The sequence below is a fragment of the Equus caballus genome, chromosome 6 (assembly GCF_041296265.1).
Source record: "Equus caballus isolate H_3958 breed thoroughbred chromosome 6, TB-T2T, whole genome shotgun sequence".
Classification (NCBI taxonomy): Eukaryota; Metazoa; Chordata; class Mammalia; order Perissodactyla; family Equidae; genus Equus; species Equus caballus.
This window is the reverse complement of record NC_091689.1, coordinates 44,504,452-44,523,865: the sequence shown is the minus strand read 5'-3', so window position 1 is coordinate 44,523,865 and position 19,414 is coordinate 44,504,452. Positions and strand designations below refer to the sequence as shown.

Sequence of the window (19,414 nt, the reverse complement as noted above, 5' to 3'; positions counted from 1 at the left end):
CATGGGTCTGGACGATAGAAGTCTGAAGTCATGGCGTTGGCCGGCTGTGCTCGCTCTGACCCCTAGGAGAAGTGTTGCTTGCCTCCTCCTGGATTCCGGTGGTCTGTCAGCAGGCGTTAGTGCTTCTTGGCTTGTAGCCGCGTAATCCAAGTTCTGCCTTCGTTGTCACCTGGTGTTCTCCCTGCGGCTCTCTGTCTTCACATGACTGTCTTCTTACAAGGGCGCCAGTCACATTGGGGTAGGGGCCCACCCTACTCCTGTGTGACCTCATCTTAACTGATGACGTCTGCAATGACCCTGTTTCTAAATAAGATCCCATTCTGTGGCGCTGGGGTTAGGACTTTGACATGTCTCTATTTGGAGATCGCCGTTCAACCCAGGGCACCAAGTCAGCTCATTCACAGTGACAAGACTAGGACCCAAGGGGCTGGGGTGCATAGTAACACTGTCCCTTGGTGCTGACTGGAAGGGACAGGGAGAAGAGTGAGCAGGGCACGTGTCCTCTGTTCTGTCAGCATTCTCCAGGGAAGTTTGTTTGAGCTGGGCCCAGCTGGACACACCATGATACTGCACTCCGGCGGGGGGAGCTCCACGCTCCTATTGCTCCCTCTTTTTATAGGACAAGTTGGGGAGAAGCCTCGACAGAGGGGAGCAAACAGACCATTTGGGTTCCAGGCAGCCTTAACTGGGGAGCAAAGTGAAGGAGCCCCACCTCATCCTGTGGGAAGTTGTACCCCCTTCCCCTGGGAGAGGAGGAGCTATGGGATCCAACCAGCTCATTGCCAGGCAATTCAGAGAGAGTACCCAATGCTAGATATGGAACGACCTGCTTGTCTCCAAACCTAGTAGAACCTGGACCCCATGTGCCAACGTCCTGTCTCCCCAGTTTAGGACCCCTTAGTGCAGAGGTTGTAAACCAGAGGCCCACAGGCCACTTGTGGAGTGTAGATGTTTTGTTCACAGTGTTTTCATAGTACTTTTTTGAATAAGCAATATATTCACATAGTTCAAAAATCAAGTCATTATAGAAAGATATCTAGTGAAATCTTATCCTGGCCTCCATCTGCCTGAACTGCCCCCTCCCCAGTAACCACTTTTATTAGTTTCTTATACATCCTTCTAGAGTTTCTTATTGCAAAAAAATGTCAGTACAAATATATATTCTGCCTTCACCCCTTTCTTTTGTATGTAGTTATAATACACTATACACACTTTTTTTTTACCTTGCATTTTTCACTTAATTTATCTTGGATGTCTTTCCTGATCAGTATGTCGAGAGCTTTCTCCCTCTTTTTTACAGGGGAATAATATTCCATTGTATGGATGCATCATAATTTATTTAAGTAATCTCCTACTGATGGACACAGGTTGTTTTCAGTCATTTGGTGTTTATTACAAGTAATGCTACAGTGAATAAAACTGCCATTTTGTATTGTGCCTGAATGTGTATAATTTAGAAATTCTGAAATATTTTTGAATTATCAAAAGGACTGGCGACACTGGGTTCTAATAACTGTGTTGACAACTGGTTGGATTGAGTAGCGGCTGTCACTAAGGGTCCCTAACAGTAAGACGAGCCTTCTCCCATTTGACGTTTCCCCAACACCTCTCACTAAGTCTCTTCCATTAAGGCTGAGTATTGACTGCCACTGAACGTCATGATGGTGCTGTTTTTCTTGTACTAGATTCAGAAGGAAGAGGAAATCACTCTTGTACTCATGTCTCTCCCAAGGGGAAAATGAAAGCCAAGGAGGCTGTCTTTTCAAGAGGAAAGGGAGAGGGCAGATTGCTTTGTGGATGTGACTCTGCTTCGTCCGTGCCTGCCGAGCTGGCTGCTCTGCGTTGCTTACCTGGTGCTTGCATCTGCAGCCCTGCCAGGTCACGGCCCTGACGTGCTTGTCTGGAGCAGAGGGAAAGGATGCTGCTCGCTGGTTGCTTCAGCACGGCCTGGGTTGCTGCTCAGAGACCAGTAATAAAAACGAAGGAGACAGTAAAAAAATATTGTTGTTACATGGATTATCTCATCAGAACCCCATGAGGACATGGTATTCCTATTCTTATTTTATGGACAAGGGAACAGTGACAGAGTGAAGTCACATGACCAAGATTCATAATTCATGCATGGCAGAACTGGTATCTGAACCCAGGAATTGCTGGCTCTAGAACCTGATGTTTTAGCTAATATATTATGCTGCCTCCAAAGTCTTAAAAAAAAAAAGATGTGGTTTACAGTGATACCTCTCATATTTTAAGTTTATCATCAGTAGTGGCATGGCAGTGATGGTCCTGACAAAGATAAGAGAGCATCTCTGAAAATGGGTGAGGTGGTGGCACGCCCCAAAGAAGGTGTATACCGAGAATGCACTTTTGTTCTCCTAACAAAGCTGCTCCTTTATGGTCTGCCACATCGGATAGAGTGGAATTGGTTCCATTGCCCCCTTTGCTCTTTCAATCTCCAAACATTTATGGCGCCATCTCTGAATGAAAGGCCGTGTGCCAGGTCTTCGATAAGATGAATGAGCCACACCCTAGTCCTTGGAGCCTAGTTAGGACACGTCAACAGAAGCAGTAGTGCCACCCGGTTGATGTGGTATTGGAATGACATGGATGTGTCAGGCTGGGTCCTGAATGTGATAGAAGAGATGGATTCACTGTGGAGTGACAAGGTGGGTGGTTTCCAGTTGTCTTGGGTCTTCATCATTTTACGTTGCTTGATGGAGGAAGGAAGCGAGGGCCCGGAAGTGGAGGCTGTGAGCTAAGGTGTTGAGCCATCCTGCCCACAGCCCAGGGTGAAGCTTACGGTGGCTGCAGCTCTCGAGGCCATGGGCTCTCTGGAGACAGGCTCAGTCAGGGTTGAGAGGTGGGCTAAAGGAAACCTCCTTTCCCTTTGTTGCTCCCCATCTCAGCTTTCCTCATTCCTGGTCACTTGTTTAGTGGCTGAGCTGGGCTGCCCCGTGGGGCACTTCCTGTGGCAGTTAGTGCTCTTCTCCAGTGAACGACTGTTAGGCCCAGCCAGCTGAGGGCTGTGGAGGGCGGGGAGGGCTACAAAGATAACAACAGGGCACAGTTCGTAAGTCACCGTATTTGACCTGCAGCAAAAGGATCTGCAGACAGGGTCTTGTTACAAGGAAGCTCCTTTCTTGGCTTTTTATGGCTACCGTTTATCTTTCTTCTCCCCCAAGTTTGCATGCAACAGCATCTGTCATCTCTGTGGTTGTCTTAGAACAACTAGGGGTTTCTGCTTTTTATTTATTCTTTCTCTGAGTGTGACGCTAACCACAGCAGCCACAGGGCAGAGGGAGGGGGAGGGAGCCAGTTGCTTTTCATTCAAATGCTGTGATCTTTGGTGCAGCTGGTGTTAATAGTGAAATTTACAAAACAGAGGTATTGAAACAGTTCAAGCGATTGCTGGGGATCTGTTGCTTGTGGGTCCACGGATGAGTAACAGAAACCAGTTGTTCTCTGGTCAAAAAGGGGAATTCAGAGTCCTGCTGGAATACAGACAACAGGCATTTCTAGGGCCACAGCTATGTGTGTTTCTCTGTACTGGCAGCTGTGTGGAGACACAAGAGAAGAATCCCATACCCTTCTTGTCCTCAAGGAACTTAGTGACAAGAAGAGGAGAAAAATATACAGTCAACCTGCCCTCTTGGGCCTGTTTCATCATTCAAGAAATGAACGAGGTCGGGTTTCGTCAGTGTTCCTAGTGGAGTCGGTACTGCCCCCTAGAGTGTGCCTACGAATCACCTGGAGGTCTTGTTCACATTCTGACTCTGAAGGTCTAGTCCCAGGCTTAAGATTCTGCCTCTCCCGAGATCTGCCGACTCCCCGGTGATGCTCCTGGTCCAACGACCATAATGCTTTGAGTACTGAAACCCTAAAGGGCATTTTGGAAATCTGTGGGGTAGCTTTGAGTGCCACACGCTGGAGAGATGCTCCTGACATCTCCTGGGTCGGGGCTGGGGACGCTAGTTGTGATTCCATATGTGGTGGTTGACCTACCCAAACTCAAGCCATTACAAATATAAATCAGTAATACCTTCCTACATAGTAATACTGAGAAGTTTTCAAAGAAGTTATGCAAAAAGCCCAGTAATTTAGGAGACAGTTGTTTTGGGAAGAGAAGCCTAAATAAAATAAAGTCTTGAAATGATTGGATAATTTCCACATTCCATACATTCTGTCCAGATTAGAGCATTTCCACACATGCGTTTAACTGAAAAGAGTTTCAGTGAAATATGCAGTCAGTGCAACAGCAAGGAAACCCCGTGCAGATTTGTGATAGGAGATCCGAGACTTTGTCTAACGGACTTGGACACAGGACAGCATACTATTAAATTAGCAAAGGTGCGTGAAATGTCACCATCTCAGCAAACTTCTTTATAAAAGCTGTTTTTAAAATAGTTTGTGTTCTAATATGTATGTATATTTGTAGTACAATGGTAAGAAATCTCTTGCAAAAATTAGATATTACAATGATTTACTTTGGGGTTGCTTTGGTTTTTCACCCTTACTCTGATATTCTCCTTTTTTCCAATCCATCCTCCTGTCCCCATTGCCTAAACAAAAAGGATATCATTTCCAAGGCTTTTTTAATACTAAAGACGGAATATGTGCCTGCACTCCCTGGGCGGGACTTCCAAATTGGAGACATGTTTTCCATACTTTGTCACTGCCCTGTCCCATGTCCCAGCATAATAAATTATTATGACATTATACATATGTATAAGGCTTAGCTCATTCACAAGAACAATATACTTCCTTGTTTTCTCTCCGTCCACATCAGTAATTTGCTTTGGCATGCGAATTCTACCTCAGTTTAGGATATTTCCTCCTTCCTGTTATCAGATACAGATGGGTAAGTGGGTTTGTTATTTCCATCCTAACATTTTTCATCGTGTTGTCCTCTGCTCTTTGATTTCCTCGTAGTCCTTGTGTGGAGCATTCAGTCGAATGTTGTGCATTACAAGGAGGTGTGGGCCTTGGCTGTTGCATATGTGTTCCAGTGCAGCCCTGCAGGGGCATATTGAAATGTTTGTTATTTCATTATAAATTGCTTTCCTTTTCTCTCCTTTATATTACAGTTTGAGCTCAATTAAGCGTACGGGTCAACTAACTGACCTCGGAGTTTCGTTTCAGGCAGTAAAGAGGGCCTTTCCGAATATTTTTGTAAAACTGGGGTGTTGATGGGAGAGGCTGGAGCCCCACTGGTTTAAATGAGCTCTAAGGCCTCTGACATTCTCAGAAAACAGTAGATGGCTGTCTGATTTGTGACTAAATCGAAAATAATCCTGGAGAAAGCGGGGAGTGAAAGTTGCTATCGCCTGTCATGTCTGCTTGGTGAGAGACTGTGAGACCTTGAGCCTTGAAACAGGCTATACTTCAGAAACTGGGAGACTTAAAAAAAGCAAAAACAAACCAAAAAGACCCCACACACACTTTACACCTTGACCCCACGCAGGATCATTTGAAACTGAATCTCTGGAGGGAGGCCCGGGCATCTGGTGTCTAAACATCTCCCCAGATGATTCTAATGGGCTGTGAGGGTGAGAATCCCGGCCTGCAGGGAAGTAAATGCTGAAAAGATGGGTCCGTGTTCTAACTGCCAGAACCTATGATTGTGACTCTATCAGAAAAAACGGTCTTTGCAGACGAAATTAAGTTACAGATCTCCAGATGAGATCATGCTGGATTATCCAGGTGGGCTACATTCAATGGCAAGTGTCCTTATAAGAGGCACACAGAAGAGAGACAGAGGAGAAGGCCATGTGAAGACAGGGGCAGAGACTGGAGTTATGCAGCCACAAGCCGAGGAACGCCTGGAGGTACCGAAAACCGGAAGAAGTAAGGAATGAATTCTCCCCTAGAGCCTTCGGAGGGAGCGTGGCTTGGAGGGAGAGTAGCCCTGTGGACACCTTTATTTAGGACTTCTGGCCTCTAAAACTGTGAGAGAGTAAATTTCTGTTGTTTTAAGACACGTAGTTTTTGCTAATTCATTACGGCAGCCCTGGGGGAACTAATAAACTGCTGAAAGTGTGGATAAAATTTGGTGGGACGGAAGGTATATAGGAGTTTTTCAGATATGGAAGCAAAATGAGTGACAGCAAGAAGGCATGGCTGGGGGTAGAAGGGGAGGCAGGACAACTGGACTAGAGAGTGACTTTCCAAGAGGTGTGGGAACTAATTCTGTGGAGAGCCTACAGAGAATTCCTGGGTGTAGATGATTCCTTTCCTAGGAAAGATGCTATCCTCTCCATTCTGTCCTGTCATATCTCAGGGAATAGCATTCTGTACTTCCTTAGACCACAAAAGGCCCTAGAAGCCTGGAAAGGGAGTTTGCACTTCCTTCCACAAGCATGGGAGCTGCTGAGGAGGGAGCAACCTGGCAATGCTTTAGGGAGGCCTGCCTGCCTGCCTGGGTTGCATGTCTGAATAAGTGGCGCCTGCTGCTGAATCGTATAAGTGGTCACTGAATCCATTCTGCTCTCCACCTCTCCCCGCCGCCAGCAGTCCTGTGCAGCAGTGGCTTGATGAGTGTGAGCAGAGCCATTTGTTTCCCAGCCTTGGAAGTCTGGGTGATATTGCTGTCATCGTTGGGTGGGTCTGCCGATGTCTTAGAAGTTAATCCCTTCTGCAGATCCCTGAATGAAGTCACATCACTTCTGATGAACTCCAGAGGGACCATCCTCAGCCCACGTGTCGGAATGAGAGCAGCCAACCTCGAAGCCCACACAGTGCCAAGTGCACTTCCTTAATGACCAGCCAGTTGTCTTGTGGAGGCATCTCAAGAGCACTGCAGGATGAAGCATGCACCCATGCCCTACTTTCTGCAAAACGAAGCAAGGGAAACTTTCATTAACACTGCCTGTGAAATCAGAGGCCTCCCTGACTTTCCCCAGCTGGCGCAGCAGGAGCCGAGAGTGCCTGCACGTGAACTCACTAGTCACATCCTGGATCTTGTGTGTGCATTTCCCAGGCATTGATTGGAACCGCTGACTCAGGAAGGACCAGCAGCGTGGGAGCAGAGAGGTCACCCTGAGCATGACTGCCTCAAGGGTGGAGGAGGAATTATGTGCTGCCTGGCAAGAACCATCTAGGGACTGCAGGGCACTGAGCTGGGGTGGGGGTGGGGGCCCAGAATGGATTCGGCGAGAAGAGGAAACAGGGGAGCAACCGACCCATGTTATTTTTCACCTTCAACTTTCAACTGTCAGCTGTGCTGGCGATTTAACATGCCCCATTGTCCCAGAGATGAATGAAGGGCGTAGGAACTCCTTCGTTTCAGTTTTCTGGGGATCAATGTCTTTAAAGGAAGGAGATCACTTTCTTCCGTGGACACCACGCTGTGACACTGTTAGGTCAGTGGCTACTGTTTTAATGTTGAGGGAGATGCTGCAGAATGCTGGGCGCAGGTCAGAATGGAGCTGCCGGCCTGAAGGAGTAATTTTGGGATCCCCTGGATAGAATGCCCTGGTAGAGCACCCATCCCTGCCCATTATGGATTGTGAAGATGAAGAGCATCTTCAAGTGAGATGTGGGGCCGAAGTTAGGGAGCAGGGATGGAGGACCATTGCTTGTGTTAAGTCTCACTGGGGCACTTAGCAGCCCCCTCCCGAGACCTTAACCTCGCTGTGACCCTCAGGCAGACGACCAGTGAAGATGTTTCCAGTTGAGCGGTAGAGCATTGGGAATGCAAATATTCAAACTTTCAAACCCTCCACCTGACACCTACTCTTATTTGCAAGAAAACCTGAGGGATTTTCCCAGGGTGGGTGGAGGGGCCAGTAAATCTGACACCGGCTGACCTCCTGACTGCAGGGGGCAGCGGTGGGCTCCAGAGAGCCAGCGCTGGTGGAGAAGCCCTGCGTGATGGGGAGACCCGAGCAGGCTGCTCACCCGCAGGTGGTTCCACCCCGCGGAGGGGCGTTCCAGAGAGCAGCCTCGGTCTGTTCTCTGTTCGGCAGACACTGCGCGCTGCTTCATGCTCAGCGCTCTAGGAAGGCACTGGGAACAAGACAGACAGGCCCTGGCCTCAGGGAGCAGGCCTGCAAACGCTAAAGAAGAGAAAATCACCCTTAAACCCAGTAAACAGAGATAATCACTATCAACATTTGAGGTGTATTTCCTTCCCATCTTTTTCATCACATGCGCACGCACACACACACACACACGCTTTTCTTACTGCCTTTCCTCATTCTGCCTTACATTTTAGTTTGTCGCATGCATCTATCTCCATTAGACCGTGAGCTATTGGAGGGCACAGATAAGGTGTCACTCACTTTTTATCCCTGTTACCTAACACAGCCTCTTGCGCCAGGAGCCCCTCTGTCCGTGTCAGCGTGGAGAGCCACGAGGCAAGTCTGTCTGGCTTTGGAATGCAGCACATCGCGATTTTGAGGAAGGGATTTTGTGCTGGTGCTTGCTGCTCGCTGCCGACTCTATGCATTCCACAGGCCCTGGGCACTGCTAGCCAGCCTGCCACTCGGCGGGGCGGCTGGGGAAGGGAACAGAACGACATGGAGATTTCACAAGTGGCTGAGACACGGGTGGATGATTAAGTGTGTTCTGCATCCTGCGTGGGGTTGACTCGAAAAGAGCTCTCCTCCTGTTATTTCTCTGAGGCCCTTTTCTTGCTTTAGAAAGACACAGTTGACTCTGGCAAATCTTTCTTTATCCTTTCTGATCAAAAATAGTGTTTCACCCGGGGAAGGTGGGTGAGATTTTCTTCTCTGAGAAATCAGTTTGGGCCCTAAAATACTCTTTGCTTAGATTGAAATTCAAGAGGCTCTTGAGCTGGGCTTGGAAGTGGAATTAACACAGGCTGTTTTCCAAAAAGCTCAGTGTGAGGAGGCTGGGACCAAGTCAGGAGGGGAAGTCACTCAGCGGGCCACAGGCGAAAGCACGGCAGAGCGCCTGGGGGGCCTTCAGGGGAGTCAAAGTGGCAGAAGCTGTTCACAGAGCATCAGGACCCCTTCAAAGCATATGTGGAAAACGGGAGAGGCTGGTGGGAGATTGAGTGCTTTCTTTTTTTGGAGCAAAATTTAGGAAATTCATAGTTCTTGACGGTAACACAACAGTAAAAGCAGATACAAGGGAGACAAGCCCAATTGCCTTCTGAGATTTTTATTTGAATGTAGTAGGATGTTTGTTATTTAGATGTCTTTTTTTCTTTAAGGGATACTTGGCATAGCAGAAGCTATTTCTAGAATTAAATATCTCTGAGGGAATTTCATTATAAGATCAAGGAAAAAGTCTGCAAGGTTTTGGCTTCTGATGAAAAACATCTAAAACCAAGTAAAATCAAAAAGAACCCTTAAACAAACAAATTGCTGATTTGAGTGAGGCAAAGAAATCTCAGCCGGAGGACCCTCTCTGGAGCCCACGATTGGAGAGAGGGGTGAGGGGATGTTTAGGGCTAAGTCTCTGTGAGGCAGTGACCTTCCGGGATGGGATTTCCTCTCTCTAAACGCCAGGAAAAAGAGATGATGTAGACAGAATCTGGTGGTTCACACAGAGCAAAACAGGAGATGGGGAGCGCGAGGCCCAAGGGGGCCAAGTGACTTGCCCAAAGTGAGGACATTAGGGGTAATGTGGGGGAATATGCTTTTTAAAAAACACCCCAAATCTAGTCTTCTGTCTGCAATTCTACATTGCTGTGGGAGGTCAAAAGGATTTCGTAGAAAGGGCATAGGCTTGGGTGGCACTTGGTTTGAATCTGGCTGTTTTTGGACAAGTTTTTAATATTTTCTCCAGGCTCAGTTTACTCATCCGTACGATTGCCCCCGAGCCTTCTCAGCTGTATAGCTGCATGGATCTCTCGGGCGTCCTGTTGTGCTGTGTAGGGAATCCTCTGGTGGTCAGTGGACGTCCGTCTGGTTGTCACTTAGAGGGGAGAGACAAAGGGAACAACTCACTGTGCCACGATGCTGACGTCACTGCTGTCCCCACCTTGTCAAGCGTGACCTCCAGTTCTGGACAGCTCTCCTCCGGACCTCACACTCAGTGGCTCGCTCATTCATGCAGGGCCTGTTCCAGGTGCTGGGGACACAGCAGTGACCGGAGCAGCAAAGCCCCAGCCATCATGGAGCTTGTGCTCCAGACCTGCTCTGTGCAGTAGAATATAATGTGAGCACACACGTGCTGCTCAGTATTCTAGAGCCACATCAGAGAAAGTAAAGGAAACAGGCAACGTTAATTTTGTTACCATTAGTTAACCTAAGGTACCCCAGATATTATAATTTCAGCATGTAGTCACCTAAAAATTTATTAATTAGATATTTTACCTCCTTGTTTTGAACTAGATTATTCTTACAGCACATCTCAATTTGTACTGGCCACATTTCAAGTACTCAGTAGCCTTGTGTGGCTCACTCTATTGGACAGTATGTTTCTAGGGCTCAGGAGCAAGACCGCCACCCACTCCAGCGAGGGAAGCGTGTCACTGCAGGCCCTACTGCCCGGTGGGGAGCTGCCAACACACAAAGGGGCCCTCGCCCCGGGCGCTGTCTCCCACCACCAGAGCGTGCTGACTTTATACGGGAAAGGGGAGAATGCCCACGCCGCAGAGTTCTGTGCTAGGCTGTGGGTTCAGGCAGGAGAACAACACGGTGCTATCCTCTCTGTAATCATAATAATATCATTAGTACTTAATGAGTGCTAAGTATGGGCCAGGCCCTGTGCTAAGCACTTGATGTGCTCTGTGTCTTATTATCTTCATGACAACTTTACAAGAGAGGCACTAATATTCTCCATGTTTAACAAAGGAGGAAAGTGGCTTCGAGAAAGCAGTTAGAGCACTTGCTGAGGCTCACATGAGAAGTGAGTAGCAGACCTGGGACTTGAACTCAGGGCTGTCTAAAGCCAAAGACTTGTGTTCTTAAAACAGAAACAGCCCAGAATGAGATTCAGAATGAACACAGGCTCCCAGAGCCTTCATCGAAGGCTCTCTTCCTCTGCATACAGACCGTACTACCAAGTCAAATGCTTTGGAGATGAAGGTGTCATTGAGGAGGACTCAGTGTCCCGTGGAGAGGTATATGTGATACATCGGCACCCCCAGGCCCAGCCCTTCACAGCTGTTGTCCAGGATCCATCGCTGCCAGCATGTTCTTATTACAAATAAGATGGCGCAGCCTTTGAAAACCATATAGTAATGTGTGTGTGTTACAAATAAAATATTTACTTGTCAACATAGGTTACAGAAACCTCTGTTGACTCTAAAGCACCATATGAAAGGTTGCATCATTGTTATATGGTTATTACTATTGTTATCATCCAGTGGATGGCATGTCCAGGGCACTCACAAAGCCCAGACGACCACACTGGTGCCTGTAATATCAGATGGCCGCTGAGGACGTAGCCTGTCCCAGCAGATCCCAAGCACCTGGAAGTTCTGGAGCTTCACTTATACTGCAGTAAAAACCCAATGTGCAGGGGCTGGCCCCGTGGCCGAGTGGTTAAGTTCGCGCGCTCCGCTGCAGGCGGCCCAGTGTTTCGTTGGTTCGAATCCTGGGCGCGGACATGGCACTGCTCATCAGACCACGCTGAGGCAGCGTCCCACATGCCACAACTAGAAGAACCCACAACGAAGAATACACAACTATGTACCGGGGGGATTTGGGGAGAAAAAGGAAAAAATAAAATCTTTAAAAAAAAAAAAACCCAATGTGCAGGTGAGCCAGTTCGCCAGGTGTCTTCCTCATTTGCCAGTTTGCCTGGTGCTGAAGTCAGTCTTTATGTTCAACCTTGGGTGGCCAGCAGCACTCCTGGCTCCTCAGAGCATAGATAGAGAGACACTTAGAAACCCTCAGACATGAAGGAGGGGCCACGGGCCTCCCCTCTCAAGTCCCAGGACAGCTGATAGGCCAGCCGCCAGTGTCTGGAAGACAAAGGGCCCACAGAATGTGCTGCGGGTTTCCTGGGCTTCCTCGTGGCCTTGCTAAATGGGATGACCTTGCAGAACATGAATCCCGTGTACTCTCTGAGGCCCACTGTAAGTCCCGCCTCCTCCGTGGAAGCCTTTCCTGCCATCTCAGCCCCCTCCAGCCCTCTCCCAGCTCTAATGTCCTGTAGTCGGGAACGCCTGTGCCATTTAGACACTGAAGCCCTGTCCTGTATTGTTAGCTACACATTTTCTGTATGGTCGTGCCCTTTCTTTCCCATACCCAGACTTCTGTGACCTCTCCTGGTGACAATCATGTGCTGACTTGTGACATCTCTGATGACCTGCTTGGTAAACTCCACCTTGTTCCAGAGAGGGTTTAAGGAGGCTGTTTCATTATTCTAAGTGGGCATGATGTCCTTAATGAATTTTCATTTGGTTTTGTGTGCTGCTTCTCCATCCAGAATATACATCCTTTGAGAATTGTGCTCTTGTAATCTTGGTGTCCTACTAGAGTCTCTGCCTGACTCACCTTGGGGACTTAGTGACAGTTTGTTGCTCAACATTGAGCAAAGGCGAGAGCCCTGATCCAGATCCGCTCCCTGTGATGCTGGTCAGCTGCATAATACCCTTTACTTCATCTGCCTGCAGTCACCACGATTTGTACTATATATTCATTAATTTGTTAGAACCTCTCCCCCGCACTGGAGACCTTTTCGGTTCTCAGCTGTGTCCCCAGCACCCAGCACCCAGTGCAATGCCTGCAACCTGGCAGGGCTCGGTAAAGCCCAGGTCAAGACTGTACATGTGACCGACTCAGCTTGGTCACTGTAGGGGAGGGCAGAGGCCGGGAGAGGAGCATTAGGGCCTGGGGTGCCCAAGGGCTTTCTGAAGGCTCTAGTCACAGAGAAGTGAGGTCAGCTTCCGAAGGGCATGTGGGATAGTGGGAAACACGTGGGCCTAGAGGTCAGGGGCTCTGAGGGGCAGGCACTTTCCCGCACTGAGGTTTACTTTCTCTGTAAACTTGAAAAAGTCTTACGAGGGTTGAAGGAGATATTTTTGTGAAACTGCTTTGTAAACTATAAAGTGACGTGGTAAGATGCTATTCATCACCATGAGATCTAGTCCCTGCCTACCTGTGCAAATATATTTCTTATAAATTTTATTTAGCTAGGCCAATCTTCTCATTTAAAAAAGTGTTTTTTCCATTATTTCAAAAATACTATATTGTAATAACAAAAATATTCAAAAATTCAGAAGAAAATCAAAACAAGTTCTCTCTTAATTGTCATCTAGAAATAACGCTATGAACATCCTATATGTAGCCTAAATAGTTTTTCCCCTAAGTGCGTATGACCCAGGTTTCCCAGGTGTCAGCAGCTGGGGGCAGACGGGGCGCCGTTCCTCCCCTGCTCTCCCACTGCACTGGCTTTCCTGGGGCCCTGCCAGGCCCTGAACAGCAAAGCCAGCGCAGCGCTGGGCGCGGATGGAGAGGACGCAGCGAGGGACTATCTTCTTCCTGCGCTCTTCACCGTCTGAGCGTACTTCCTGGGTTTGTGTATCTATTGTTTGTCTCCTCTGGAATATGAGCTCCCCGAGGTCAAACGCTTGCCAGATTTGCCTTATTGCTGCCTTTTGGCACCTGAAGCAGCACCTGTGGGTGGTAAATATTCACTGAATGAGTGAGTGAACACTGAGTGCTGTCAAACCTCATACAGAATAGGAGGCTTTAGATGGACTGTGCATTGAGCTGTACAGAGGCCAGACTCTTTGGTACTGTACGTCTGGTCTGCCAGGTCGAGCTGTGGCTGGAGAGGCGGCCTTAGCAGACGTATGATAGATAATCCTAACCCCTGCAGTCACCATAGCTGCCTCCAGGAATTTCAAGCATGCTCTCAGACCATGCTACTGAGCACCTGGCCAAAGCGCTCCCCAATTCCTCTCGGGTTCACGGTTTTCGTGTCCCCAGCTGCCCTAGGCAAGGAGGCGCACTCTCTCCTTGCCCCAAAACCTGGCCCTCCTCCACCTTTCAGGCCGCTCTCCTGTGGGGCCTTAGGCTTTTCTTACAAAGACTACCACATTTCTTTCCTAGGCAGGGCAGCCATTCTGGCCATGGTTCTGCCTCTCTGTCTTCAAGGTGCAGACAGCATTTGTGGATTGGATGCGAAGAGCTTCAAGAGCACTGCTGAGAGCTGGGCCTTCTAAGAGGGGTCTCCAGTCAGCCCGGTGGCTACCCCCTTCTCTTGCACAAGGGTCTGCCCCCACTGGGCTAGACACAGTCTCCAAATTCGGGTCACTAAGCAGACTTCCCTCTGCTACCCCCCACCCTCGTGCTCCTCTCCAAAACCTGGAAGAGGATGGGACTCTGCTTGTTTTCTCCTGGGTTACTGCAGCCCTACTGGAAGCGATATTTCCCCCCACTTTTCCCCAAATTACCATAAAACCCCTTCCACTGTGTTCCCCATTGGAAAACAAGGTGTGATTCATCACTGTGTGTTTCTTGGTGGGACTCAAATCGAGGGTAGCAAAAGTGCCCTCCAGATGTGAGGTACCCATCCTCTGTGGAGCCAGGACATGCGAGGTGAACGAGAACAAGAGGTGGACAGGCTGCTGCCCGCAGCCCTGGGCCTCAGGCCCTCCACGGGGCCGCTGCTGCTGTTTCTAATGTTTGCAAGGATCGGCAGCATGCACTCAGATTCCAGAAACTGAGTTCTCACACTGGCCATTTCTCCCAAGCCTTCTTGAGGACACAGTCTCTCTCTTTTTTTTCTCTAGGTTTATTGAGATATAATTGACATTAAACATGTGATTTCAAGGTGTACAACATAATAATTTCATATATGTGCGTAGTGCGAAATGGTTACCACATTTAGTTAACATCCATCACATCACATAGTTAGCATTTTTTTCTTGTGATGAGAACTTTCATATCTGCTCTCTTAGCGACTTTCCCATATACAATATGGTATTGTTAACTAGTCACCATGCTGTACGGTACATCCTCGGAATTTAGTTATCTCATAACTGGAAGTTTGTACCTTTGACCATGTTCATTTCACCCAGGACCATTTTGCCCAATCTTCCCTCTCCCCCACCTCCTCACCATTCCCCACAATCCCCTGGCAACACCAATCTGTTCTCTGTTTCTACAAGTTCTGTTTTTTCAGATTACACATATAAGTGAGATTTGACATTTGTCTTTCTCTGCCTGACTTATTTCACTTAGCATAACGCCGTCACGGTTCATCTATGTTGTCACAAATGGCAGGATTTCCTTCTTTTTTATGGCTGAGTAATATTCCATTGTGTGTATCTATATATATAGTGTCTGTGTATATATATACACATATGTATACACATATATGCACACTTGTGTATATGCACACACACACATATATACCACATTTTCTTTACCCATTCATCCACTGCTGGACACTTAGGTTGTTTCCATGTCTTGGCTATTGTAAATAATGCTGCAATGAATATGGGGATGCAGATATCTCTTTGAGATTGTTATTTAATTTCCTTCGGATATATACCCAGAAATGGGATTGCTGGATCATATGGTAGTTCTATTTTTGTCTTTTTGAGGAACCTCCAGACTGGTTTCCATAGTGGCTGCACCAATTTACATTCCCACCGACAGCATACAAGGGTGTCCTTCTCTCCACATCCTCACCAGCACTCCTTACTCTTCTCTTTTTGATAATAAGTATGAGATGATATCTCACTGCAGTTTTGATTTGCATTTCCCTGATGTTTAGTGATGTTAAGCATCTTTTCATGTATCTCTTGGCCATTTGGATGCATATCTTCTTTGGAAAATGTCTATTCAGGTCCTTTTCCTTTTTTTTTTTTTTCTTGAGGAAGATTGTTGCTGAGCTAACATCTGTTGTGCCCATCTTCCTCTATTTTATATGTGGGATGCCTGCCACACCATGGCTTGTTAAGTGGTGCCAGGTCCACGCCTGGGGTCTGAACCAGTGAACCCCAGGCCGCCAAAGCAGAGCGCTCGAACCCAACCACTATACCACTGGGCTGGCCCCCCTTTGTCCGTTTTTTAATTTCATTATTTGTTTTTCTGCTACTGAATTGTATAATTTCCTTATATATTTTGGATGTTAACCCTTTATCAGATATGTGATTTGCACATATTTTCTCCCATTCTATAGATTCCCTTTTCATTTTGTTGATCTTTTGCTGAGCAGCTTTTTAGTTTGACGTAATCCCACTTGTTTATTTTTGCTTTTGTTGTTTGTGCTTTAGGTGTCATATCTCAGAAATCATTCCCAAGACCCACGTCAAGGAGCTTTTCCCCTATGTTTTCTTCTAGGAGTTTTATGGTTTCAGGTCCTACATTTAGGTCTTTAATCCACTTTGAGTAAGTTTTTGTGATGTATGATGGGACTCTAGTTTCATTCTTTTGCATGTGAATATCCAGTTTTCCCAGCACCATTTATTGAAGAGACTGCCTTTTCTCCATTCAGTATTCATGGCTCCCTTGTCAAATTGTACATACATGGGTTTATTTCTGGGCTCTTAATTCTGTTCCGTTGGTCTATATGTCTGTTTTTATGCCAGTACCATACTGTTTTGATTACTATAATTTTGTAATATAGTTTGAAATCAGGGAGTGTGATGCCTCCAGGTTTGTTCTTCTTTCTCAGGATTGCTTTGGCTATTCGGGGTCTTTTGTGGTTCCAAACCAATTTTAGGATTGTTTTTTCTGTTTCTGCAAAAAATGCCATTGGAATCTTGATAGAGATTACATTTAATCTGTAGATGGCTTTAGTAGTATGGACATCTTAATGTTACTTCTTCTGATCCATGAACGTGGGATATCTTTTCATGTATTTGTATCTTCTTCAGTTTCTTTCATCAGCGTCTTGTAGTTTTCCGTGTACAGATGTTTCACCTCCTTGGTCGAATTTATTCCTAAGTATTTTATTGTTTTTGATGGTATTGTAAATGGGATTGTTTTCTTTGTTTCTTTTTCAGGTAATTTCTTGTTCATGTATAGAAATGCTACTGATTTTTGCATGTTGATTTTGTATCCTTCAACCTTACTAAATTTATTGATTAGATCTAACAATCTTTTGGCAGGGTCTTCAGAGTTTTCTATATATAATATCATATCATTTGCAAACAGAGGCAACTTCTTCCTTTCTGATTTGGATGCCTTGTATTTTGTTTTGTTGCCTAATTGCTCTGGCTAGAACTTGTAGTACTATGTTGGACAAGCATGGTGAGAGTGGGCACTCTTGTCTTGCTCCTGATCTTAGAGGAAAAGCTTTCAACCTTTCACCATCGAGTGTGATGCTAGCTGTGGGCTTGTCATATATGACCTTTATCACGTTGAGTTACATTCCTTCCACACCCAATTTGTTGAATGTTTTTATCATGAATGAATGTTGAATTTAGTCAAAGGCTTTTTCTGCATCTGTTGTGAAGATCATATGACTTTTATAATTTATTCTGTTACTGTGATGTATCACATTTGTTGACTTGCGTATGTTGAACCATCCTTGCAGCCCAGGGATGAATCCCACTTGATCGTGGTGAATGATCCTTTTAATAGTGCTATTGAATTTGTTTGCTAGCATTTTGTTGAGGATTTTTGCATCTATATTCATCACAGATATGAGGACACAGTTTCTTAATTACTAGATGACAGAGGTCTGTTCCACTCTATTGGGAAAGTTGATGAAATAAGTGGATATCACTTAAATTTGTTTAAGCAATGCCTCTGGAAGAGGAAGTTTGTCATTTTTCTTAGTTCTTTTACATTTGGGCGGAAGGGCCTGGAACCTTTGCTGGCCTCTCTCTATGAGCAGCTCCAAAGCCACTTGTCACTCACAGGAGTCGATTGCTGGTGGAGCATGCCCATTCTCTTCTGCCCTCTGCTCTCTGACCTCTCTCATAGCAATGATGAGACTGTATTTGCGTTTGTATACAGAATTGCTGTTCACTTTCACATCCAGTGTCTCATCTGAACCTCCTCTGATGGGACAGGTAGGAAATTAGTTATCTCCACTTTTTCAGAGAAATGGACCAGCTTCCCCAAGATCACATGGTAGTGAAGTTAGCGCTTGAACCTGATTTTTTGATGCCTGTTCAAAACATTTCTAGGTCACTGTGTTCCTGCCAGCCTCTTGATAGAGCGGCTTAGGAAAGAAAAAGAAGAGGAAATGGAGAGGGAACTCAGACTAGAAGTTTGATGGGAAAAGGTTGGGAACTGTTGGTTAAGATGCCAATTGGGGTCATATCTGCAGGCTGGATTCATTGTTGTCCTTATCTCCTCTCGTTTTATACCAGCCACTAAAATTCATGATAAGAATATGCTACCCAAACTCATAGTGATCCCTGCGAGGCTGTGACTTGGGAGAAAATGTTTGAATTGAGCCCTTTGAGTGGCTTCTGCCCCTCTTAGCACCTTGTACATTAAACAGTGGTCTTTGCTTTTCTGCTTCAGCTTGAATCAGAAATAGAGCATGAGGTTGCATACATTTTTTTATTCATTCTTTATATATGTTCATTTATTTCGCTTTGTAAATGAGCCAGATAGTTTGCTAAGTGCAGGAATGAAATATGCTCCCTTCTCTCAAGGCATTTGCAGGTGTGTGTGTGTATGTGTATGTGTGTGTATGTATGTGTGTGTGTGATGGGGGAACATAGACAAGTAAAATCTTGACCATGGATAAGCCAAGAAGGCTTTGGAAGCCCAGAAGAAGAGCATGTAAGTCTGACTGTGCTGAGGTCAGGATGACTTCTCAGAGAAAGTGCTTCTTGAATGGAATTCTTAAGTGTTCACAGGACTTAGCATAGGCAAAGAGAAGGGCATGCCAGGCGAATGAGTGGTATATTTGAAGATGCCGAGGCATTGAAGAGCGGAAAGCATAGGGAGTAATTTGGCGGGAAGAGAGTGTGGTGGTGGGGTGGGGGAGAAGATGACACTTGGTGGGTGGGGGGAGGGTGTCCTGTGTGTTTCATATTGATCCTGAAAGCAATGGGGAGGCATGTTCAGGTCTGCATTTTGGATAAGGCCCCTTGGCAATGCTGTCACAGTTTTGTTTAACTGTTTTTTTGGAAAGCAGTCGGGTAATGTATATTAAGAACCTTTAAAATGTGAGTATAAAATACCCTTTGCTCAGTAACATTACCTCGGGGAACAGTAATACTGATCTCCTACTATGTAGTACTCATTGTACCAGATATTTTTGATGCACTGTATGTATTATTTTTTAATCCTTACAACAGTTCTGCAAAGTGAGAATCATTGGTCCCATTTACAGATAAAGAAACTGAGGTTTTACAGAGTCAGACAGGTTTGAGATTGAATCCACACTGTCACTAATTAGCTGTTTTCCTAGGACAAATTACTTACCCTCTCTGAAGCTGTTTGCTGAAGTAGTACTATGTAAAACAAAAATAATGGTGCAAACCAGAATTAAATACAAGATGCTCTTTTTTGGATTATCCATTCATTTGGATTATTTCTGCCAGAGCTGACCTCCAGTTTCTTAAACATTTAAG

At 46.2% G+C, this 19,414-nt stretch overlaps 1 protein-coding gene across 13 annotated transcripts in view; it reads left to right on the top strand.

The window, feature by feature from the left end:
* Positions 1 to 19,414, top strand: part of CRACR2A (calcium release activated channel regulator 2A) — a 130,130-nt gene that overhangs the window by 20,454 nt on the left and 90,262 nt on the right. The gene's annotated exons all lie outside the window — the stretch shown is intronic.